At 40.3% G+C, this 26017-nt stretch overlaps 1 long non-coding RNA gene across 2 annotated transcripts; it reads right to left on the reverse strand.

The window, feature by feature from the left end:
* Positions 1 to 201: 201 nt before the first annotated feature.
* Positions 202 to 25268, reverse strand: LOC134297794 (uncharacterized). 2 transcript variants are annotated; one of them, XR_010004665.1, is made up of 5 exons: positions 22173 to 25242; positions 20875 to 21649; positions 9072 to 9284; positions 5181 to 5304; positions 202 to 2714 (listed from the first exon to the last, which is right to left on the reverse strand). It is a non-coding gene; the product is annotated as an uncharacterized LOC134297794 (long non-coding RNA). The 2 variants fall into 2 exon arrangements; XR_010004664.1 differs by lacking the exons at positions 202 to 2714; positions 5181 to 5304; positions 9072 to 9284 and having other exon boundaries at positions 18452 to 21649; positions 22173 to 25268.
* Positions 25269 to 26017: the final 749 nt, after the last annotated feature.

Genomic DNA, 26017 nt, shown 5'->3' on the forward strand with positions numbered 1-26017 from the left:
AACAGCTGGTGGGAGCCTTTGAGCTCCTGTAAGGTAAACAAGAAAGGCGCCGGGGGGGAGGGGAGAAGAAATTTTCCATTAAAGCTTCCTTCTGAGCCTGCCTCCCTCCATGCATAGGGCCTCCGTATTATCCGTCAATTTCAGTTATCCAACATTGGGCCCGCCCGTTTATGTTGGATAACCGGGACTCTACTGTATTTGAAATGCGTATTTGCACAACTGTAGTTAATATTTAATGTTATCACACACAATAACATCATCAGATGCTGTTCCTGTGAGAAATCTCAGGGCCTGGAATAGTTCTCAACCCTAAAAGTAAGAAGCTAATGAGGAGATTCTGGGAGTTGTAAACCAAAAAGTAACGTTTCTGAACTCTTCCTAAACTTTGGCAATCAAGTCACATAATCTCCTTTTTCCATTAATTTATACAAGCACAGTGTTCCCTGCCTGTTCCCTATCTGATTTTATCTCAAAACTGATTTAGAGCATTCCGACTGCATTCTTAAAAATTTGACCAGTAACTACTGACCATAGGTGATTAATAAATAATAAATATTAGTATCCATGCTATTGTAAGTTAGATTTGGCCCAAGGTATGAGCCAGAGAAGTAACAGAGACTTTATCCAGATATTTTGGCAGCTGAAGCAGAAAATATCATGTTTATTACCCACTTCTTGACAGTAGAATTGTTGTTGTTGTTGTTGTTGTTGTTGTTGTTGTTGTTACCATCATTAAACTAACCATTCACAATTTATTTGTGGCTGCCTAAACCTCCTGCCTGAAGTAAATGTTCCACTCTGTCTAATGGTAGGATCATCCCTGGAAGAAACTAGGAGGATTCACAAGTAAAGCATAAAAAGTCCCAGGTGTAGCTTAAGTATTATTTCAATGAGAAATAGTGACAAGAGCAAGAAGTCATTTCTGTCTGTGTTCTTAAAGCTACATATTCATAATGCTTTTTGCTCTACCAAAAGCCAAAGCCCAACAGCATTGCTAAATACTTGAAAACTATTTCAGTCTTTTCAAAACATAATTTTCAGCCATGCTACTTGCTGAAAAATATGGTCAAAAAACAAATTCTCAAGCCGAAATTTGTAAACACAACTAGCACATTTTATTCAGGGCAATCATCTTCTCAGACTGCATGATGATAGAATAAAATAAATAAGTTTTAAGGGAATTTAATATTCATCTTCATGCTTGTGAATAGTATAGTCACATTCTTTCTCTGTTTCAATTCATCACTAAAACCTACTCTGTCCTAATACAGAACTGCAAACTTCTATGAAGCTCAATTGTCCCAGAACTAATACAGAATGGCCTAGAACTCTTCTACTCATTTGTCCATTTCTCTGGGCTCATTCTCTGAATTTCCTGTTGCAGGAAACTGTTACAGGCCAAATGCAATCACTGTTTTATCATTGATTTCTTAAAGTGTGTCTGTACTACATAGTTCTAGAAGTCTGAAACCACTTTTGATGCCATGGATTCGTTTACAAAATCCTTTGAAATTGAATTCAGTGAAGTACTTTGAATTCTCTGCTAGAAAGCTCTAGTGTAATCCCTCGGACTAAGGAAGGAAGGAAGCCCACACATGACAACTAGACTCATTTTTTAATGAAAGGCATAATTCATTGGTTTTCCAGACATCTGACAGCAACACCTTCCTCCGTTGTCTTTTTAAAGTCCTGCTTGTTCATAGATAGCTCTCAACCTACTCAGCTACTCAGTGTTTCAAAAGTAAGAACACATTTGCCAAATGTTTGATCAAAGGATGCCTGAGTGAAGGGTATTGTACAGTATCTGAGGGGGTTGGGTTGGAGAAGATCATTTACAGAAACTTTTAAAGTGCTGTTTATAGGAACAATGAGTCACAGAGCAATGTGACAGCAAGCTACAAATATCTTGCAACATATTAACAGCTAACAACAGGAAGCTACATAGGATAGATTTCAGGAAACCATCCTTCCTGCACCATCTTAAAAATCAAAGTGTTGTGATGGTGGATATAAAGCGAGGAATTTGCATCCACTTATGCGAGTCAAACTGATTTTATTCAGTTTGCATGTATTTTGTTATTTTATTTTTCAGGATTGTTTTAATCGGTTTTAAATTGAGAAACTATTTCATATGAAGTGAGCCTTTAACGTCTGCTGGGGTTTGGTTTCAGAAAACCCAGTGGATTCCAAACTCCACAAATACTCAACTCACATTGTATACAATAGAGGTGTGCGTGGTATCAGTTTCTCCCATTTCATTCGTTCTTTTGTTCCTTTAGTTTCAGGCGAGAGCCCGAAATGGTAACCCCTCCCTCAGAACGAAAATAAGCTCAAAACGAAAGAAAGCGGGAGCAGGTATCATTTCCTTGCCTGCTTTTTGGGCCACGTGGCATTCCTCACCCACACAGAATTGCCGACTGCTATTTCCCTCTAAGCCCTGCCTGTTGGGCCAATCGGAGGAGAATAACACCCTCCGCCACACTTGCTACCTGTCTCACCCGTCACTGCTTTCTGAGTGGAAAGCTTCACAGGAGGAGGAGTATCTTAAGCCCTGTCTTTAAACCCAGTTCTCTTCTGCAGATGGAGAGAAAAACATCTCAGAATTAGTGGTACCTTAAGCGCTGTCTTTAAACTCATTTCTCTTCTCCAGATGGAAAGGAAAGCATCTTAGAATTGGTGGTATCTTAAGCTCTGTCTTTAAACTCAGTTCTCTTCTGCAGATGGAGAGAAAAACATCTCAGAATTAGTGGTACCTTAAGCGCTGTCTTTAAACTCATTTCTCTTCTGCAGATGGAGAAGAAAACATCTCAGAATTAGTGGTATCTTAAGCTCTGTATCTGCAGACCGAGGAGAAAGCATCACAGGAGGAGTGGTATCTTAAGTAACTCTGATGCCTTTAATCCAGGCCATAATGAAGGATATAAGGACAAACCATGCTGTTGCCAAAAATGATGGGAAGGAGAGGGGAATTCCCATCCCATTGCTGCCAGTTAAAGAAAAAGTGAAATAGTGAGACTGGGCATTGGGGGTGTGTGGTGTGTGGAGCATCTCTGACATTTGGCAGGAAAGAATGGTGCCCTGCCTCCCTCCTGCTGCTGCTCCTGGAGAGGTTAGAGGGTGGGGACGGAGGGGGGGAGATTTGACCCCTCTAGCCCTAAAACTGAGGGGAAGGGGAGCCTGGAAAAACCCGCCCATTGTGGCCAATGGGTCGAAAATTTTCGTTTTTTCGGATGCGGAACAAAAATACCCATTTGAAAAGGCAGCCATTTTTGGGAGGCGCACAAAAATGAAAATAAGGGGGGCTTACAAATGAAACAAACAGAAACAGATAGCAATTCTATACAAATCCACAAGCCCAATATACAAGTTCATCATAAAATGCTGACCCTATCATAAAATGATAAAATTAAAATTTGCCTTTTGGGGGTGGGGGTTAAAATACTTTCAAGCTGTGGATGCTTGAGTCTATGAATACTGAGGACAGATTATACTTCTAATGTTTTAAACTTTTGTAGTTATTTATTATTTTAAGCTGATTTCACTGCAGCCTGTCTTCAGATGTTTGAACAAAGGGCGGGATAAAAGGCTGCAATGCTTCGATGGTTTGGAAGGTGTGGTAAGAAAGGAAGCTATTCCACTTAAATATTGATTTTACAGATATCTCAACTGTAGAAAAGAGGAGGCGCATAGGATAAGTCACTTAACAAACTAGTTATGGTATAAGTTTCAACAGTGTTACTCTTTAAAATGCCACAACATTCTGTTGGTCTCCTTCCTGGAAAGTTGTATCAACTGTAGAGCAACATTTTGAGCTCGTAAAAGTACCTGGTTTGCCCTAGCTCAATCATAAAAGATGGTTTTATTTTTTATATTTCATTATTTTAAAATGGGAAAATTTCTGTGCAATTGAAAACATTGCACCTGTCATTTCAAAGAGTTATTCTTATGATATAAACATATTGTTTCCATTGCCCTACTTGAAATCTTTAGGAAGCAGGGCATTGGAGGACCCACCTCACGTCAAAGAGGAAGACAGCGTGTTGACAAGCAAAGCGGATGAATTAGTATCTCAGCACTCCAGAGAAAACGAACCCCTCCTCCCACTCATTGGGCTTATGCAAAGTAAAAGGCACCTGCCTTGGGCTGGGGGAAGGTTTCTTTGTAGCAACAGCTGGTAAGAGGTCTAAATATGATTAATTAATGCTGCAGGGGGGGAAATCACAGATGCAATTAAGATTTATGGTAGGGTGGGAAGAAACAGGACATAGGAGAAGAAAGGAGGCGGCAGATTAGAGAGTTTAATAACTTCTCATACTAAAAGGCAGAAGCAGAAGGGCATTGGCAGCCAGTGGATGGGGAAGGACCCAGTTATGTGTGTTTGCTGGGCAAAGAAACCAGAAGAATACATCTCAATATAGTAATTTATGGCTTGATGATAGTTGTTTGTCAGAGATCCTTCTCTACTGCAGTAATAGGTGAGGCCTGAGTTTAGGAGATGCCAGGAAGCACACACTAGGAGATCATCACCCAATCAAATGTGGAAATGTATAATCGATAGTGGCATAAATATTTTAATTATTTGAAATTAAGTGGAACCTTAGGACCGCCAATATATCATGAATTTCATAAGAATTTCCTAGGAGAATCCATTGAAATCCATTTCTTTTTGAAGTTGGTGCTGGTTACTTCTCCCTTCTTCTCTCTTTCCCCATGCAGACCTACACAATCTGGCTTTTTTGATGGAGTTTCTCCCGCTTTCTGCCAACAACATGCTTGTTAGTTAGTGGTTCTCAATCAGTGAGTCCCCAAATGTTTTGGCTTTCAACTCCCAGCAATCCTAACAGGGGTAAACTGGCTGGGATTCCTGGGAGTTGTAGGCCAGAACACCTGGGGACCCACAGGTTGAGAACCACTGTTGTAAGTCAAGGTAAGGCAGACAAGCTTATTTGTAGGCTGCAAGAGGGAGAGCAGTGTTGTTAGTTACCATCATGTCAACATTAACTTAGGGTGACCCTATGAACTTGAGACCTCCAAAATCAGTAGTTCTGATCAGGTCTTGGAGACTCCAAAATGAAGCTTCCTTGATTGAATCAACCCACCTATGTCTTCCTTTTTTGTGCCTTCCATTTTTTTCTGAGCATCATCATCTTTCTAATGAGTCATGTTGTCTTATGACTCACCAAAGTATAACAGTCTCAGTTTAATCTCTTTGTAGTCTTATTTTGTATTTGCTTCCAAGCAGATCCCGCCTGGTGCCCCCCTTCCTCAGTCAGACCTTTCTTCATTTCCCTCTTCTTATTCCTGCTGAAAGAAGACATAAGCATGACAGGATCAACACTGCTATGTAATGCATTAAGGCTGTATTATATGGTTATCGTAGATTGATATAATGCAGTTCAATGCAGTTAAACTGCATATTAGGAGTCTACACTTACCATATAATGCAGTTTGAAACTTCATGATATGGTAGTGTAGATGAGGTCCAAGACACCAAGAAAAAGAAAGAAGGCAGAACATCCTCCTCCTTGTTTTCCCCTCTGATGTCGATGGGAAAGAGGAAGGGGATAACCTGTTGAACCATCCCAGAGGGAACAGAACTGATTTTGCACCTCAAGAAAGGAGAGCCTTTGAATAGAAGAAGATGATGAGCGCTTGTCATTGCGGCCAGTTCCCTCTTCTGTCCTCAAACTTTTCTTGTTTTCCTTCTGCTATTTTACTTATTTCATCATTTCTTTTCTATGTCCCATGACACCTGTCTCTTCTTTCATGACCACCCTCTGAAACAGTCTGTGAGCTGCGGTTGACTATACTCTTGATCATATTGCTCAATCATAGTCCTTAAAAAACCACACACATCATTTATAAAATCTGAATAACTAAGGGTGCTTCCAGACAGACTCAGAATCTGGGACAAATAAGTTGGCAAAAAAATGTGGTACCTGACATTAAGCCCAAACACAGACTTGTCAGCCCCAGTAAACTCTCCCCTGACATCCTGATGTATTTGTTTGTAGCAGATTTTAGAAATCTGCAAGATGGACAGGGGACATCTTCTGGAAATGTACTTTTAGTTTTTAATTGACACTCCAAGATGTGCTGGACCTTATAAGTGCTAATGCGGATATCTGAATGTGCACACAAGCAGATTTCTTGCCATTAACCCTCCTCACCCTCCCATTACCTTTCTTTTTCCCTCTTGAACCCCATTTTCTTTTGGGGTCACTTGCCTGCCATGCTGGTGCCAACTGTGTAAGTTCAAGCTCTGATTAATTTCATAAACATCAAAACAAAGGAATGCTTACAGAGAATTCTTATAGGAATTGCTTTCCAACTGTGCTTCAATTTAGCCATTTGTTTACATGCCTCATCAGCTGTTTTGGGATTTTAAAATGCTCACATGCACTGGAGCACACTTTTTTAATACAGTAGAGTCTCGCTTATCCAACATAAACGGGCTGGCAGAATGTTGGATAAGTGAAAATGTTGGATAATAAGGAGGGATTAAGGAAAAGCCTATTAAAGGTCAAATTACATTATAATTTTACAAATTAAGCACCAAAACATCATGTTTTACAACAAATTGACAGAAAAAGCAGTTCAATACATGACAATGTTATGTGGTAATTACTGTATTTATCAATTTAGCACCAAAACAGTGCAATGTATTGAAAACATTGACTACAAAAATGGGCCCGGGCTGTGGCGCAGGCGGGAGAGCAAGCCAGTGCAATTAACTGCAATGAATCACTCTGACCAGGAGGTCATGAGTTCGAGCCCCGCTCGGAGCCTATGTTTGTTTGTCTTTGTTCTATGTTAAAAGGCATTGAATGTTTGCCTATATGTGTAATGTGATCCGCCCTGAGTCCCCTTTGGGGTGAGAAGGGCGGAATATAAATGCTGTAAATAAATAAATAAATAAAATACAAAAACATTGACTACTAAAAGGCAGACTGTGTTAGATAATACAGAATGTTGGATAAGTGAAGGTTGGATAAGCGAGACTGTACTGTATGTGTTTTTCGGCCATTAATGTGATCCAGTGTGCATTTTGGCACACATCATTTAGGTGATCCCCCTTTTATCCTGGTTTCTTCCACATTTTAGAGCTTGTGTAGAAGGGCCCTGAGTGAAAACAGAAGAAGAATCATAGAATCATAGAATAGTAGAGTTGGAAGAGACCTCATGGGCCATCTAGTCCAACCCCCCGCTAAGAAGCAGGAAATTGCATTCAAAGCACCCCCGACAGATGGCCATCCAGCCTCTGCTTAAAAGCTTCCAAAGAAGGAGCCTCCACCACAGTCCGGGGGAGAGAGTTCCACTGCCGAACAGCTCTCACAGTGAGGAAGTTCTTCCTGATGTTCAGGTGGAATCTCCTTTCCTGTAGTTTGAAGCCATTGTTCCGTGTCCTAGTCTGCAGGGCAGCAGAAAATAAGCTTGCTCCCTCCTCCCTATGACTTCCCCTCACGTATTTGTACATGGCTATCATGTCTCCTCTCAGCTTCTCTTCTGCAGGCTAAACATGCCTAGCTCTTTAAGCCTCTCCTCATAGGGCTTGTTCTCCAGGCCCTTAATCATTTTAGTCGCCCTCCTCTGGACGCTTTCCAGCTTGTCAACATCTCCCTTCATCTGCGGTGCCCAAAATTGGACACAGTATTCCAGGTGTGGTCTGACCAAGGCAGAATAGAGAGGGAGCATGACTTCCCTGGATCTAGACGCTATTCCCCTATTGATGCAGGCCAAAATCCCATTGGCTTTTTTAGCTGCCGCATCACATTGTAGGCTCATGTTTAACTTATTGTCCATGAGGACTCCAAGGTCTTTTTTGCACACACTGCTGTCAAGCCAGGCATCCCCCATTCTGTATCTTTGATTTCCATTTTTTCTGCCGAAGTGAAGTATCTTGCATTTCTCCCTGTTGAACTTCATTTTGTTAGTTTCGGCCCATCTCTCTAGTCTGTCAAGATCGTTTTGAATTCTGCTCCTGTCTTCTGGAGTGTTAGCTATCCCTCCCATTTTGGTGTCGTCTGCAAACTTGATGATCGTGTCTTTTAACCCTTCGTCTAAGTCGTTAGTAAAGATGTTGAACAGAACCGGGCTCAGGACGGAGCCCTGCGGCACTCCACTTGTCACTTCTTTCCATGATGAAGACGACGCATTGGTGAGAAGAAAGGGAGGGAAAGCTCATATTACTACCTATCAACTTGCATGACTTTTCTTAGAGGTCGCTGGAATAGAGCATTAGATTATAGAATTCCACCACAATGAATCCTGCTCTTTCTAAATTTTTGTTGAATTGAAGATGTACCATAATTTAAAAAGATTGTTTATAACCTTCACTAATGATGTAAGATGGAGATTTGGGAATTTTAGAGAAGAATCCTAAAACCACTAATTCACAAATATTGAATCTATCACTCTAGCACTGTATTATGTCCTCAGAGAGTCCAATGACAATGGCCACTGGCTACCTGGATGTCTCATATGTGACAGTTATTTTGTTATTCTTACCTCTCCCGTATATCAATTTATTATCTGTTTATATATTTTAGTGTTTAACTTGTTTGTGAACTGCTCCAAGAGTCTTTTAGGCCAGCACTGTAACATAAGTACTGGTAATAACAACAGCAACTTACCTTGACAAGTTGTAATGACCACAAAGTAATGTATCAAATGAAGCACTTTGAACACTCTAAAGTGCTGTATAAATCCTATTTTAAAAATTCTAAAATACTATATAAATGCTTCATAAAATCTTTAGATTAAGGAATTTTAGCCTAGCTGTCTGTTTGAGCTGTGTTAAAGTTTCCACCAGTGGTTACGGATCTCCCCGCAGAACCTTTTGTAGTCCAGCATGTTTATGCAGAAAGAAGTCCCACAATGTTCAGTGGGCTTTGTTTGCTAATGAGTGATCCTTGAATGGTACTTTCAACTCTCTCCCACAGCACAGAGCTCTCCTTTTCAGTCCTTGGAGGACATTACTGAGATGCCTCAAATCATCCTGTGCCAAGGCACAAAGTATCTTTTTATTGACTAACACCTTATTCTACAATTGCTCTTCTCCGGTTTCTTACCTCCCCAAATCCCCCAGTGATCATGTAAATCAGTGAGGAGAGCACAGGGAAATCTTGATTCCAGCTGTATGGCTTGTTCCACACTCATAAGGGTCCCCTCAGTGGCATTTCTCCACTAAGCTTCCATTTCTTGCATTTAATCACACCGGCACATCTGTGGGCTCCAGCAGAGTCAGCGAAGCAGGTAGTAGCAGGTGTAAGAAGCTGCTGAGTCTGGATGCAGCATGGGAACAGGGGAAGAAGTGAGAAGAAAAAAGCAGGAAGGCGATTGCTTCTTAGGCCCTTTAGAATGAAAAAGTATAGGGTGTGCTTGTGTGTGTTACTTCAAATTGCCTATTTACTTATGGCAACCCCACACACTTCATAGGATATTTTTAGACATGGAATATTCACAGGCCAAGACTAAGAATCAAGTCCCTGTGGTCCCTCAGCAGTTGTACAGTTGCTTAGGAATTCTTCCAGGGTTCAGTTGTCAACTAAACATTTGGTTGATGTTGCTTAAAAGTTCAATGTGGAACAGGAAGAAAATCCCAAGCTAATACCTCACCTTCTGTTGCATAGATTCCACAGGATATGCTGGCTCAGCCGGAAAACCCTATCTAGCTAATCTGCCTGATCATATTTTACCCCTCCTCTAAGGAACTCACAGTGGGATAGATAATCTTTTCATTATGCCATGAAGCCTCTTCTCTCCTCTGCTGTCTTTCAGATGATCAGAAGACCAGCACAGGCTCAACTCAGGGACTTGCAGCTAATGAACAGAATCACTAACTCTTTAAAAAAAAACATTTTATTAATATTATATTTCATTATGAGTAGATTTTGTACATTTAATCCATACATGTCATTTATCTATAACCCTATTTCTCCGCCCTCTTCCTATTTCTCACTCTTCCTCCATTCTAAATTATCCACTCATTTATCTAATATATCTTAGTTCTTTCCCCTCACCTCCTCCCACCCCATACACATACCTCAATTTCCATTAGAACTTTAATTTCATCAATGAGCTCAGCTTTTCCCATCTCTGTACAATATTTACATTGGTGTCACCACTTCTTATCCATTCTTTATATATATACCATTTCTCCTTAATTTTTTGCATTTTATCTTCCTTCTTATCCACACAAGTTACACTTGCTATAATATCTGACTGGACCTGATCAAATGAGTAATTGTTCCAATTTACCATATTCCATTTTTTTCATCTTTCCAACCCCATGTTATTACCACCTTTCCTGCAAGGATCATCACTTTGAATAAATCTTGATTTTTTAATATGTTGTCGGAGGCTTTCATGGCTGGAATCACTGGGTTGCTGTGAGTTTTTTTAGTTGTATGGCCATGTTCCAGAAGCATCCTCTCCTGACATTTTACCCACATCTATGTCAGGCATCCTCAGAGGTCTGACATAGAGGTCTATTGGAAACTATGCAAGCGGGGTTTATATATCTATTGAAAGTCCAGGTTGGGAGAAAGAATTCTTGTCTGTTTGAGGAAAGTGTGAATGTTGTAAATGGCCAGCTTGATTAGCATTATTTAATGGTCTTGCAGATTTAAAGCCACAGATATATAAACCCCACTTGCCTAGTTTCCAACAGACCTCACAACATCTGAGCATGCCTGCCATAGATGTGGGCAAAACATCAGGAGAGAATGCTTCTGGAACATGGCCATACAGCCTGGAAAACTCACAGCAACTTGATATTTTACATTAATCTTATTGGTTCCTAATTTTCCCATTAATATCAGATCCATATTTACTTGGTATTTTAAATAATTTCTCCATTTTTTGTTATTTGTTCCCGAAATATTTTTTCTGTGGACATTCCCACCACGTGTGAGCAAACAGAATCACTAACTAAAGGCTTGGTTTCCCGAGGACATGCTTATTCAAGAGAATGTTGGACCTGGTCAGTTTCAGCCCTCTGAAATGGGAATTACAATATGTCATGACTAAGGCTTCTGAGATATCTCTCTACTTTCAAAGTTTAAATCAAAACTAATCAAAGTCTTACTGCATTTTTAAGATTAACAGATTTACTGCAGCTAGAAATGTAAAAAATCTGCTCCTCTCATTCTTATTATATTTTTGAGAATCCTACCACTATTCTCTTTCCTTCCCAGTTCCATACTAAATTGTGAGGTATTTTCTGTTCTCACTTGGAAATACATGAATATTTCAGTGTGGGTTTCCTTGGTGTACACTTCACACATTTGTATATATATTTATTATATTGATGAAGGTACATTTGTCTACATTGTCAACTTTATACATGCACTTTTTGTCCAAATATATCAAAAGTCAGTCTCAAGAGGTGTGAAAGTACTATTTTTATAAGGAAATAAGAATCTCGCTAATTTCCTTTCCATTCTTAGCTGTAGCATTAACTTTTGTGTGCTTCCAACCATATCAGATGCATGAAATGTTATCCCCAGCTGCTACAATGGACTAATATAGCTACCCTATGGAATGGATGAAAACTAGCTACTGTATTTCAAAGCATTGAAAATGTCCCCCATCAAAAAACGATTTTAATATTTTGTTTTTGTTGAGCACCATTGTTTCTGTAGCTTCTGAATTGTTTCTTCTATAATAATAATAATAATAATAATAATAATAATAATAATAATAATAATAGTTATTATTATTATTATTTTATTTTTATACCCCGCCCCATCTCCCCAAGGGGACTCGGGGAGGCTTACATGGGGCCAAGCTCAGGCAAAACAGACAATATAAAACACAACAACAACACAAATCAATCAACAATAAAGCAAGTCATAAAACAAATAAAATCATATAAAACAAACATGCTGATATTTTTATTTATATATATATATATATATATATATATATATATATATATATATACACACACACACACACACAATAATTTATAAATATATAATATATTGTATATACTTGTATATATTCTTTATCATTATTTCTTCCTCTTTTCAGTTTGAATGAGACTACACTACTCCACAGCCAATCAGAATAGGAGGTAATGACACGGTACTACTACAAAGCAAGTGAAGACAACTGAGAGTGAAGGGAATATAAATGTTTTTTCAACAAATGCCAAATAATGGTTGGTTGGTTGGTTGGTTGGCAAGCTTGTCTCTTCCCCAAGGATTAAAATCAGCTTTGGAAAAAAATGTTGTTTTAAAACATTCAGTAATGTTGACCTAACCCTGTTTTTAATGGAATTTCAGACTCATTTCGAAAGGATTCTTTAAAAAAATATGCACATTTAAATTGCCAGCGGCATATCAGTAGGCCTGGCCTAGAATTAGCCAGGTGGCATACATATACTCCAAGGGATGGAGGAAATGATGATTGGTGCAATAATGGTCATAAAGTGCTTTGTGGTTTTTAAATTCTGTGTAAATTGTTTTCGGTTTTTGTTTCAGTATCATAGATGACTGCCCAGAAAGGTATGCTGGGAAAAGGAAGAGCCACCAAGCTGTGGTGCATCATGTTGCTTCAACACAGTGACTTTTTAAAATTAATTATACTTGTGCCATTTCTGCTGCATTTGAATTCACCACAGTATGAGATTCGGGACTGTTTGGTGTACTACAAAATAAATATACCGTATATGCAGGTGATATACCCATGCCAAATGTATGACCACAAAAGTAATTCCTACAGTTGTCAAATGTGAAGTGGGTCTTTATCATTCCATACTAGAAATATTACATACTAGTTGGTACTCTTCTTCCCACAGAGTGCTTAGGCAATATAATTATCCCAAAACATAGAAAGGTGTTCTCTTTGGCTAAATTCAATGTATTCCCTTCTGCTTTACTGGAGGGAAGATATAACAAAGTACCATATGATGAACACCCATGTCCCTGTGAGGCTGAGGCAGTGGAAACTGTGGGGCACGTTTTACTGTACTGTTCTTTTTACTGAGACCTTTGAAAACAAATCCAATTTTGGAAGGTTTACCAGGGAGATCCATAAGGTTTTATGTTGATTTCCTTCTGGCACCCCAAAAAATTGCTGCCAAAGTTGCTAACTTTTGTGCTGCAGCAATAGCTTGCCGGCACAAGATGTTGCCACAGTCTTAAAAGGTTTTAATACTTATTTTAGTTTTCACCTTTGTCATTTAAGTATATAAATGTTTAATACTGTTTTATCTATCATACCCAATACTGGCTTATAACTCTGCATTTGACAATGTTTCCTAATACCTAAATGCATATCATGTTCCTATGTTGACATTTGTTCTTTTATTGGTGCTGGTTATTGACTGTAATAATAAAAATTACACACACACACACACACTAGTTAGACATTCCTATGATAATTGGGTTTTATCCTACAATAGGAATTTTTAAAGGCTAGAACAAAATAATTTTGAATCCTTCAACTATCTTCTTGTTAACTTTCATATGTTGCCCAAACTTTTCATTTTTATTATCAAAGGTTGCCTGGATTTCTTCCTTCCTTATATCTTGACTCTTCCATCCCTAAACATCCCTATTTCTGGTTGCGACTTGTCCAGATCCACTACTTCAGCCACCCAACATCCCCAACTGACTACAGTTGGGAACCACATTTCTACTGTCTCCCTCAAAATCCAACTTTTTGTTGAGCCTTTAATGTAATCTGCAGAGTTGACAAGGGGCGAGAACCAATACAAAATACCAGGACCTGGTGGTCCAGAAGAGCATCTGTTCTAGGGCCAGACTATGGTCTCATCTACACGGACCATTTAATGCAGGTTGAAACTAGCTTTCAAACTGTGGTGGCCAAGCAACAACCCCTTCCCCCCAAAAGGCACACAAAAGTCCCCTAATGAGCACTAGTGCTCTGCAGTTTATGTAATCACCATCCTGGCCTGAAAGTGGTTCCAGGATTTCCTACATAATCATCTGCACAGCAAAGCCACTGTCTTTGATGCCAGTTTGAAACTGCATTAAATGATCAGTGTAAATGGCTCCTCAGTTGCATGTAAAGATTTCTAGCTGGTCCACCATAGGCTCAAAACTGCCACCAGGTGGGTTAGGAAATAATCCAGATTCCTTAGGAATCACTATAGTGCTGCAGCCTGACCGTGGCAGCTCACTAAGTTTGCCTCCACTTCTCCCACATCGTCAGTTGTCTTCCTTGTGTCTGTTTCTGAAATAGAGGCGCCTTGGGAATTCTAAAGCTGTCATCTATAATGTGCTATATACTTGGTCATGGATGATGACAATGTCCACTGTGAATCATCCTCATTCTAGCTGACTACCCACATATGAGGATTTGAGATCTGACTGCATAGTTTAGAAGTAGCTCTCTGAACATCCTGCTGATATGGAAATATTAATGTAAGGAGATAATATCTCCAAATACGATCAGCTTTTACTAATATAACAGAAAAGTGCATTCACACTGACATTATCATATCTCTAATACCTGGATGATTTTCATCTTTGAATTATATTATGACAGTGGATTAAATATATCTGAGCTGCATCTTCTATAATTAAGATGGATGTTGTGTAGGAAATGGGACAAGTTTGTATTCCTTCAGTATGTGTTCACACATACACACACAGCAGAATATCATACAAAGAGAACCAAATGATATAGCTCCTATTTTTAAATCTATTTTATAATCCTATACAAAAACCAAAGGGACCATAAAACAAGCCTGTTGGGTGCACCTTTGTAGAATCCTTAGTTGAAATGTGTTGGATATCATCCTGGACTACACAAGTCTCAATTAGTTATGTAGTGGATAGGTTAGAATGAGGGAAACCTCTCTCTCTATTCCATGCATGCCTAGATAGGCCTTTGCTGGTTTCTCTCTTCCTTTCCTGTTTACATCCACTCCCCACATTGTAGATATAGTAATGTGAACCCTTTTAGGGATGAGGCAATTTCCTCTATCTAGATTGGAATGTTAATTTCCCCAAAAGGCTTGGACCATGCAGTCAGGCATATCTCTTCCTTCTTTTGTCTTCTATCTAAGAAGGACACATTTTGCCCACTCTCCTGGCAAAATGTAGCTATTTAAATAGCTTACCTGCTTACCTTCCTTAGATGCTAGCTTAGAGCGCTAGTTAGCTCCAAGAAACTTTTCTATCCACAATTGATTTCTTTTTACTTCAATAAATGGGCTGCCATTTATTTTCCGGGCCCAATTCAAGGTGCAGGTTATCACCTACAAAGCCCTAAACGGTTTGGGACCCACCTACCTTAGAGACCGCATCTCCCTCTATGAACCCACACGTTCTCTTCGCTCGTCGGGGGAGGCCCTTCTCTCACTCCCACCACCCTCACAGTCACGGTTGGTGGGGACGAGAGAGAGGGCCTTCTCCGTCGTGGCCCCCCGGCTTTGGAACTCTCTACCTAGAGAGATCAGGCAGGCCCCTACCCTCCTCTCCTTCCGGAAGAGCTTAAAAACCTGGCTCTTCCAAAAGGCCTTCGATGTTTAGTTGTTGCTGGATTGATCTATCTGTCCATTCCATAATAGTCCCATTGTTGTTGTCTTGCCATTTTATACCGCACTTTATTGTCCATTCAACTGTGAAATTTCCTTTTCCCATTTCGTAACACTCTGCACTTTGCCTGGGATCTACAAATTAGTCTCCTGTTTTTAACACTGTATCCTGCTTGTTGATTTTAATGATTGTTTTTATTGATGTTGATGTTTTTTACTGGGATAATTGTTTTATTGCTTTGTTACTGTTATTTGTTTGTTTTATCGGGACAGGCCCCATGTAAGCTGCCCCGAGTCCCTTCGGGGAGATGGGGCAGGGTATAAAAATAAAATTGTTGTTGTTATTATTATTATTATTATTATTATTATTATTATTATTATTATTATTATAAATGCTTTTTGAACTTTTAAGGAGACTTTGCAATCCTTTGCCATCCTGAGAAACAAAGGCATCTCCAATCTCTCCACACATAAGTTTCTGCTGCTTATGAATCGTGGTTCTGCCACTCTGCTGTATTTTTGAGGAATCACCCCTGAAAGAGGGTTATTTTTGAGTCTAACCACTCATAGATTCCCAACAAAATGCCCATAAAGCAGACATGGGCAAACTTTGGCCCTCCAAGTGTTTTGGACTTTAACTCCCACAATTAATAACAGTCTACCGGCTGTCAGGAATTATAAGAGTTGAAGTCCAAAACACCTGGAGGATTGAGGTTTGCCCATGCCTGCCATAAAGCATCAGTTCTCAACTTGATGCTTTGGACTACAATCCCTGTCATCCATGACCACTAATTGTATTGGCTGGTCCAGAGAGTATCATATTGTGGAAAGTTACCTTTCTAGACAAATGTTAGCATTATTCTTTACTTTACCCACACTGCTGTTTTGGAAAATGGCCCCTTTTTGTGCAACATGCCTTTTTGGCTGGATCTACACTGCCTTACATCTAAGGATATGATCCCAGATTATCTGGCAGTGTCTTCTTCTTCTTCTTCATTCACTCAGTCGTTTCCGACTCTTCATGACCTCATGGACCAGTCCACGCCAGAGCTCCCTGTCATCTGTCGCCGCCCCCAGCTCCTTCAAGGTCAAGCCAGTCATCATATCTCTGGTTGTACTGATCCATTTAGTTTTCATGCCAAGAATACTGGGGTGGGTTGCCATTACCTTCCCCAGGGACCGTATTTAGTCTGACCTCTCTGCCATGACCTTCCCATCTTGGGTGCCCCTTCATGGTTTTGCTCATGGCATCATCAAGGCGCGCAAGCCCCAGCACCATGTCAAGGTAATGATCCTTTGCATGGGGATCTAGCAGTGTAGACTCATATAATCCAGCACAAAGCTGGATCAGATCCTGGGATATAAGGCAGTGTAGATCCAGCCTTTGTTACATTTGCTTTTATCAGAGTTCCAATGAGAATGCTCTGAGCTAGAGTTATGGAATCTGTTATCCTCCAGAAGTTGCTGAACTCTTAATTTATATCAGTCCTGGGCAGACCATCCAATGCAAAGCATAGTAGAAACTGAAATCTAACAACATCCAGAAGGTCAAGTCTCATTATCCTGCTTTTAGATCTTTAAACACAAAGATAAAATAATGTGGCCAGCAATTTATATCCTCCTAGTTCAGATTTTCAGTCTCAGACATAAGCATATTTCTCTACAGGTGAGAAAAGTTGATTATTGGATTTAAACTCCCAAAATTCCCCAGCTATACTAGCTAGAAAATTGGCTGTCTAGATGTTGTGGAATTACAGTTTCTAGTAGTCCTGTTCAATGTAGCCAATAATGAGGAATGCTAGGAGTTGTAGTCCCATAATATCTGGGAGGCCACAAAATTCCCAACCTTGACTTACATTGTGGGTTTGGATATAAACTAGTAGGGACAAATATATACACCAATGTATAATTAGTAGTTCTTCTAAGGAAGGGTTTTATGCTCTTGCCTAGTTGTGAAATTGCTCACAAGATGCTAAATAAAACCTTCTCCCACACAGAGCGAGCGACTGTTCTAATTGACCATACATTGACCCTATACAGAAGGATGTTTGGGCTCAGCCTGTGGCCTTTAGGAAGAGGCAGACATTTCTTGTTAATTCTTTATTTGCATGGGTTCCACACCCACAGTTCACTTATCCTATGTTCTTTTGAGTTCCAGCTGTGAAAATCTCTGGCTTAGAACACCCTTCAGCAACCGCGTGGCCAGCTTTTAATTAGCTGAGCAGGAAGGAAGTGAGGTCTCGGTTCTCTTTCCAGATCTGTGGGATTTCAGTGGGAGAGAGAGAGCATGCTGGAATTAACAACACAGCTATACATATCCTAGGTGAAAAGGACAGCATTTAGGAAGGCCCTTCTCTACATATTTGCCATTTTTAGTTGGCTTCCATATTGAAGGGGACAAGGGACACCTGATTTAATTTGATCTCATCTGATTCATAAATAGCAATAGTATGAAGAGTGAATTTGGTTAATAAATAGCCTTAGTCTTAATGTTAGGAGAATTTAGCCATGAGAAACATACAGAGAACAAAGAAAACATGCAAACAATATGCTTCCTCTTCCTTCATCTCAGATAATGTTTTCATATATTCAAGGAACCTGTCACCTGTTAAGACTCCAACTCCCATTTTCTCTTAACACTGGCCACACTGGCTGGAACTGATAGGATCTGGAGTCCAGTTAGGGCCCTGAAGAAACAAACTATCCCCAGGTTTATGTATGAGATTTTTCTCTTCATTTTTTTGCTTACCATTTCCTAAAAATTCATTTTCAGTCTTTACACACAAGCATATTTCCACCAGAGCTTAGAAAAATTGATTCTTAGATTACAATTCCCAGAATTTCCCAGTGGAAGTTCTGGCTGGAGGATTTTGGGGAACTGTAATCCAAACAATTACTTTTTCTAAGTTTTCAGTTCTTGTACTGTAAAAATTAGAGCATTGATAATATAATTTTAATTTATAAAATAAAATAAAAATACAGAGAACTCCAGAGCATAAATAGCTTGGGGAAAGGGCCTGGGACTATAAACTGAAATAATATGGAGCATTTGTTTAAAATACATTTGTCCTGGTTCTTCATCTGAAAATATTTGCAGAGTAGCTCTCCTTCTGTTTCTCCTCCTGCTTGATGGTGGTAGTGATAATGACCTTACCATTAATCTTATCATCTAACACAGTACTTCCCAAACTTTGGTCAACCAGGTGTTTTGGACCTCAGCTCCCAAATTTCCTGATAATTGGCCAAGTTGGCAGGGGCATTTGGGAGTTGAAGTCCCAAACACCTGGTGGACTAAGCATGAGAACCACTGCTCTGCACCAACAAAGCACAGTTGTCAAGAGGGAAAGGGCCTTTCCTGTGGCACTACCCAGAATACAAAGTACCTTAAAGATCTGCCTCATGCTATTGTTGATAATTTGCTATTTCCACTTGAAAGCTTTTTCTTTTTAATCTAGCATTGCCTTCTCTTTGTATTTTTAAGAATCTTTCCTATATTATATTGGAGTTCTGCTAATGTGTTATTCTTGCCTTTATTCTTGATGCTTGGTGTAGTGGTGAGAGCAGAGCTTTCCAAACTGTGTGTCACAGTACATTGTATGTTGGTTCCAGTGTGTGCGTGTATCATGTGAACATAATGAGAAATGACAAAAAAAAATCTTGGAAATGCATATAATCTTATAAATCATATTATTACCATGCTTTATGTGGGGTTGCCTTTGAAGACAGGCAAGAAGCTTCAACTAGTCCAATGGGCGGAGGCCAGACTTCTAACTGGAGTGGCATGCAGGGAGCATACTACTCCTCTGTTGTGTCAGCTCCACTGGCTGCTGATATGCTACCGAGCCCAATTTAAAGTGCTGGTCTTGACCAATAAAGCTCTAAACAGTTCTGGTCCAATTTATCTGTCCAAACGCATCTCTTCTTATGAGTCTACTAGAACTTTAAGATCCTCTGGGGAGGTCCTGCCATCGATCCCACTTCCTTCACAAGTGCAATTGCTGGGAACAAGAGGCAGGGCCTTCTCAGTGGTGGCTCCTCAGCTTACTGTCCCTTCACAGTAACAGCAGACAGACTCCATCCCTTCTGAGTTTTAGAAAAAAGCTGAAGACCTGGTTCTGCGCACAAGCATTTAAAGAATAAGTTTTTATGGCTTCAACATGGTCTGGACTAAAGAACCATTCTCAATCCCAGAAAACTCCAAGATAGGTTTGCCTTATGGTTACTGTAAGTCAGAAAAAACTTGAACAATAACAACAGTGACAACAATATGTAATAAGATTATTAGGAAAGCACCTCACACAGATCATAGAATGAGGGATGTCTCATTTCTTGACATTGAACACAAACACCCAAACCTTGTAACACCCCTACAAGAAAAGAAACATACAGCACTCAAACAATGATGGTATTCCCAGCATGAGGGTGATATTTGTAGGTTCTCTCTATTTTTTATGACCAAGGGAAGACAAACATCTATTTGGAGAGCAACTGTGCATAGAGAGTCCAATGACTGTGTTTCTATAATAGCTAGCTACTGTGCTATGGCATCAGGGACAACAGAAGAACAATTGTGGGAGAGCACCTCCTTTTGGTGGCACTTTTCTGTCTTCCTTGTAGACAAAGTATGAACCGGGCAGAGCTTTGGAGATCTTCCTTTCTTGAATTGCTAGATCTAGAATCCTTCAGTCAGCATGACTGCTGTCCATGCCAATTGCAAAATTTTGGAACAACCCAAAAATTATTGCCAAAGCTCTAGTTAAACATCTATGCATTTTTAGAAGCAGGAACAGATAGTGATGGCATGTTTCATTCAGTGTTATTACCCGAACCTGTTTAATTGAATGTAGCAAAAACCAAGGCCCCTTCCACACAGCTGTGTAAGATCAACATTGAAATGGATTATATGGCAGTGTGAACTCAGATAACCCAGTTCAAAGCCGATACTGTGGATTATCTGCCTTGATATTTTGGGTTTTATGGCTGTGTGGAAGGGCCCTAAGTAGTGTAGCATGCCAATGTTGCTAGTATTGGACGTGGCTTATTGAAGAATCTACCTTTCCAATACTATTGTCTCCTAAACCCTTCTGCAAACTGGAGGTCTCCATCCTCTTTGCTCCCTCCTCATTAGGGACCAGTTTTTTGGCAACACTCTGGCTACCTAATGCTACAGTGCCTCTCATGGGCAGAACTACTTCTCTAGACTGCCCATGCAACACCTTTGCTATGACTTAACAGAGACAGCCAATGCACAAAATTGTCTTATTGGAACATTTCTGCCACAGCATTCAATCAAATTATCCTCAAGACAGTTTGTAAACAATAAGGTGCATCAATATAACACTTGTACAACCCGGAAGTACTTGGTCCTGTGGCTGGGGAAAAGATGAAGTAGGAAGAGATTGCTTCCTTCAAGTTCTGCAGTCCCAGAGAACTGGCATTTGAAATCAAGACTTCTTCTTAGCAAGTAGAAGATAGTCAATTTTCTTCCAGTCCTTTCTTCTCTGGTCAATGGAAGGGACCAGGTTGTCCTTCTTTCTGCAGTTTTCTTTGTGGAAGCAACAGGTTTAATGCCCGACCACTGGCCCTTCAGCAAATGGAAGAGATCAGGTCATCCTTCCCTTCAACTCTCCAGTCCTATCCTTCTTTCTCATAGGTCTGGGAAAAGCAATTTCCCTTCCAAGTCTCCTCCTTCACTGGCTGGCAGATGGACCTGGCTGGTTCTTTTCTTCCTCTGACATGATCTTATCTAGGAGTCTGATCTGCAGTGGCAAGACTTCGCTTGTTTTTATATCAATCAATGATCTTTAGAGAAAGGGAGATAATTTGATTCTCCACTTGTATTGCTTTCTAATTATGCCCTTTGTGAAAGGCAGAGTACAGCAAAGCTATTTTTGTATTACAGAATTTGCTAAGACGTGCAGTCAAAAAAAGTAACTTTTCTTATGAAAGATTGAGGATGCTTCTGTTGGCATGAATTAAATCAAGCATGGTCAATCTGTATACCATCAGGACCTCAGCTGCATTGGGTGACTTCCCTGTGTTGCTTCCAAATGCTCTCCATGGCCTCTGCATGACAGTATTTCTCTTCTCATTTCGGTTCAGCTGATCTGTACTGCTACCATTCTCCTCCTGCTCCTTCACAGATTTAAAACGAAAACAAACAACAACAAATCTTTTTGAGTACACCTGAATGGGGCAGTTGGAGATGAGATGGGATGGGATGGGGAAAGGAAGGGATTATTGGTGAATCCTGGAAATCCCGCTGCAACCCCCTCCCCAAATGCCTGGTTAGGCACTCACATGCCTTTCTCCTTTTTTTTCCCCAGCCTTCTTCCAGCTGAAGAATTATGTAGCATGAAAGAAGCAGGCGCCACCATCTTGAACTGAGAGTGAACTTTGCTTTCTACATATAAATACAGATAGCAATCACACCCCAATCAGCGTGCAGGCTTCAGGGCATCGTCTCAGCAACTCTAACTTTCCCATTACGATAATGTGATTTTCACTCAGTCTGTAATATCACCAGCCATGAATAAAACAACTGGCTCTCCCCCCTCCCCTCACACTTTCTCTGTCTTTCACTCCCCTCACATTCTTTGCATACTAATGACAGCTCAGCAGCACTCAGACACCAGAGAATTGTTCCGGCTTTACCTACCCCAGATGGAGAGAAGGGCGTCATCTGCTAGCATGGCGCATCTCACCTGGAGCCGGCTTAGAGATGACTGAAGAGCAGCAGGGCAGAGTGGATGAGCCCAACTGTGAAGCTTTTTTCTTCTTCTTTAAGTGATTACTTACAGTCTTCTTTTTTTTCAAAGTGCTGGCTTTGGCACTTTTTCCTCCCTCTCCTTCTCTCTTTTTTGTATAGAACCTTTCCTACAGAGTTCAAGGTTTTATCCATACAGACGTTCTTGTTTGGCTCGGTACATCTCTCAGATATAGACTAGGAGACAAGTGATGGTTAGACTAAAGAACCCCTAGTATAATAAGGAAGAGCTGACAATTTCATGGGGCACAGATAGTTTTTAATGGTATATACAATCTTGTAGGTCACTAAAGATATTTTTATGGTGCCACTGAGGAGCAAATAGATCAAATTGGCAGTTATTTTGTTTATTCTGTAGATTTTTAGCACATTGAACTTAAATCTCTTTGCTTCAGACAGCAAGACAGTCCTGGGACAGAAGGCATCCATGAGGGTCCAGCCTTGGATCTATTTCCAAGGGCTCCGGATTTTTTGTATTTCCTCTGCACAACACTCTTGTCAAGTCATCCTAGGCTTATGGCAACACTAAGACTACCCTATTCAAGAATTTTCTTGGCAAGGTATGTTAAGATAGGGTTTGCCCTTGCCTTTCTCTGAGTATGACAGCATGTGACATGCCTAAGATTATCCAGTGGTTTCCATGGTTGAGTGAAGATTTGAACCCTGGTCTTCTGGAGTCCTAATGCAGCATTCAGACCTCTACAGCACACTGACTAGCATATTATTTTCATATGCAAATTCTATATAGATGTATGACCTACACAGGCCAGGACCCTGCATCTTTTAAGTCCCTGACAATGCCACTGCCACACACAGGCCTGTAGCCGGAGGGGGGGGGGGGGGTTAGGTGTTCAAACCACCCCGAAATCTTTCAAGTTTTAAAAAAACCTGGTTTACTCATGAATTTTAACTGGTTAACCAAATCCCCATGCTAAGTCTATGAGACGCAAAAAATTAAGAGTCCCTCCAGGCACTATCCCAAGCAGATATTGACAGGTCTGTAGCCGGGGGAGGGGTGGTTTAGGGGTTCACCCCCTCCCGAAATGATCAAAACCTCCTCCAAAAAATTTTCTGGCTATGGCCCTGGACACAGCATGCCTCTTAGTTGAGTGAGAATCTGAACCCCAGTCTATCTGGCATGAAACACAATGATACTGCATTGTGTCTCAACCAAAGAGTATGGGCTCTTCTTTCAGGATCATTTCCTTACGGTAACGATATGATAAGCGTAGACAGCATGACCCAAGCATAATTTTTGATATCTAGTCCCAAATATGTATATAATTCCTCCCATCTCATATATACAATCTTGTATGTCACTAAAAAGCTTCTGTTTCAATTCCAAAATTCATAGAATCATAGAATCATAGAATAGTAGAGTTGGAAGAGACCACATGGGCCATCTAGTCCAACCCCCTGCTAAGAAGCAGGAAATCGCATTCAAAGCACCCCCGACAGATGGCCATCCAGCCTCTGCTTAAAAGCCTCCAAGGAAGGAGCCTCCACCACGGCCCCGGGGAGAGAGTTCCACTGTCGAACAGCTCTCACAGTGAGGAAGTTCTTCCTGATGTTCAAGTGGAATCTCCTTTCCTGTAGTTTGAAGCCATTGTTCCGTGTCCTAGTCTGCAGGGCAGCAGAAAACAAGCTTGCTCCCTCTTCCCTATGACTTCCCTTCACGTATTTGTACATGGCTATCATGTCTCCTCTCAGCCTTCTCTTCTGCAGGCTAAACATGCCCAGCTCTTTAAGCCGCTCCTCATAGGGCTTGTTCTCCAGACCCTTAATCATTTTAGTCGCCCTCCTCTGGACGCTTTCCAGTTTGTCAACATCTCCCTTCAACTGTGGTGCCCAAAATTGGACACAGTATTCCAGGTGTGGTCTGACCAAGGCAGAATAGAGGGGGAGCATAACTTCCCTGGATCTAGACGCTATTCCCCTATTGATGCAGGCCAGAATCCCATTGGCTTTTTTAGCAGCCGCATCACATTGTTGGCTCATGTTTAACTTGTTGTCCACGAGGACTCCAAGGTCTTTTTCGCACACACTGCTGTCAAGCCAGGCGTCCCCCATTCTGTATCTTTGATTTTTTATTACACACATGACCCAGAACAAGTTTTTCTTTGTTGTTGTATGCCTTCATTTCCGACTTACAGTGACCCCTGGACAAAATTATCACAGGGTTTACTTGGAAAGATCTGTTCAAAGGGGAATTGCCTTTGTCTTCCTTTGAAGCATCAAGAGACAGTGTGACGAGATCACCCAGTGGGTTTCCATGGCTGAGCAGGGAATCAATCCCTGGTCTGGTCTCCAGAGTCATAGGCCAACACTGAAACTACTACAACCCTCTGGCTCTGAAGTTTTTCTTCCATGCTTTAAATATGACAGCACAACTCATGTGTATGAGTATTGTATGTACTTGCTCACTTATTTTAAGTCTCTAAATCCTATCAAAAGCACTAACTTCAGTCTCCCCACAAGCTACACCTCTGAAATGTGTTACACTTTATGATATCACATTCAGCCAAACAGAGTGGAAATTACTAGCTTCAAGATATACCTGTCAACTTGGGATTAGATTCCATGAATCTGATCAAATGGACTCTGGTCCATGAATGTCTGTACAACAATAATTAATCATACCTTTAAGGTGCCGAATGATGCTTTGATGCTACAGTGCACAAACACAGCAATTCTACTGGAACGTAAGAAACCATCGCATTCCTGGAAGCCTGTGCACTAGTCAAAGAACCTTTTAACAGTTCTATAGCAAGTCCAGAGCCACTAACTCATTGTTCTGACTGATGCTCAATGTTGTTCTCTAATACTTCCTCTAACTGGTTCAAGGAAATCTCACAAGAGTTGGACAACGTAGATCCTAAAGTAGCTTTGTATGCTATTTTACAGCCAATTATACTATGAACAAAATTTAGAAAATGTTCTGTTCCTGGTTTGAAAGTTTTATTTCCTATTTAAGTGTGCAGTACTTACTTTAAAAGTATCTGTTATACTCCAGAAACTTAGTTTTTGTAACTGCCACAAACTATGTTGAATTGGTTGAGATTTTATGAGATATTCATTGAAAAACTATAGCAAAATGTGCTGCAGGATGTCCAGCAGAAACAAAGGTTTTGCAGTTTAATATACCTTTTCCATATTTAAATGATAGAACCAATTAGGAAATGACATTTATAATCCAGGGACAAAAATCATTTTACATAGTGTTATCCTCTTTTTTGAAAGGCTTTCCTGTAAAACACCTGCTACTTTTGGGCTGTCCACTTTAAAGAAGATGAACAATAAGTAGGGCAAAGATCTTGAAATTGCTCATAAACAGTCTGAACAGCAGACTGAACAGACACACAGGCAACTGGTCACAGCCTTCCTTGCTGTGATAGTGTATTACAATTTAAATTATAGTAATTGTTTCTGAACTTGTATCTTTCTGTAGAAATTAGCATATGCAATAGCTATGCAAATCTGTGGCCTCACTTTGGGATGATGCATCTTCCTTGTTTTGGCAAAATATATGTGGCAACCCCAATAAAAGCCTAAATACAAGGAAATAAATTGTAATAAAGATCCTCTAAACCTCAGTTTTGCTCCTCATGACAATGGATTTATAGTCTGGACTGCCACCCACTCCCAAAACAAGTAAAAAAGATTTTCCACACCAAGCCCGAATACTTCAAAGAGACCCTTGCCATGGAATCAAAGGTACATTCCATTGTGTTTTGTGA

This window comes from Anolis carolinensis, chromosome 3 (assembly GCF_035594765.1).
Source record: "Anolis carolinensis isolate JA03-04 chromosome 3, rAnoCar3.1.pri, whole genome shotgun sequence".
In the NCBI taxonomy this organism is placed as follows: domain Eukaryota; kingdom Metazoa; phylum Chordata; class Lepidosauria; order Squamata; family Dactyloidae; genus Anolis; species Anolis carolinensis.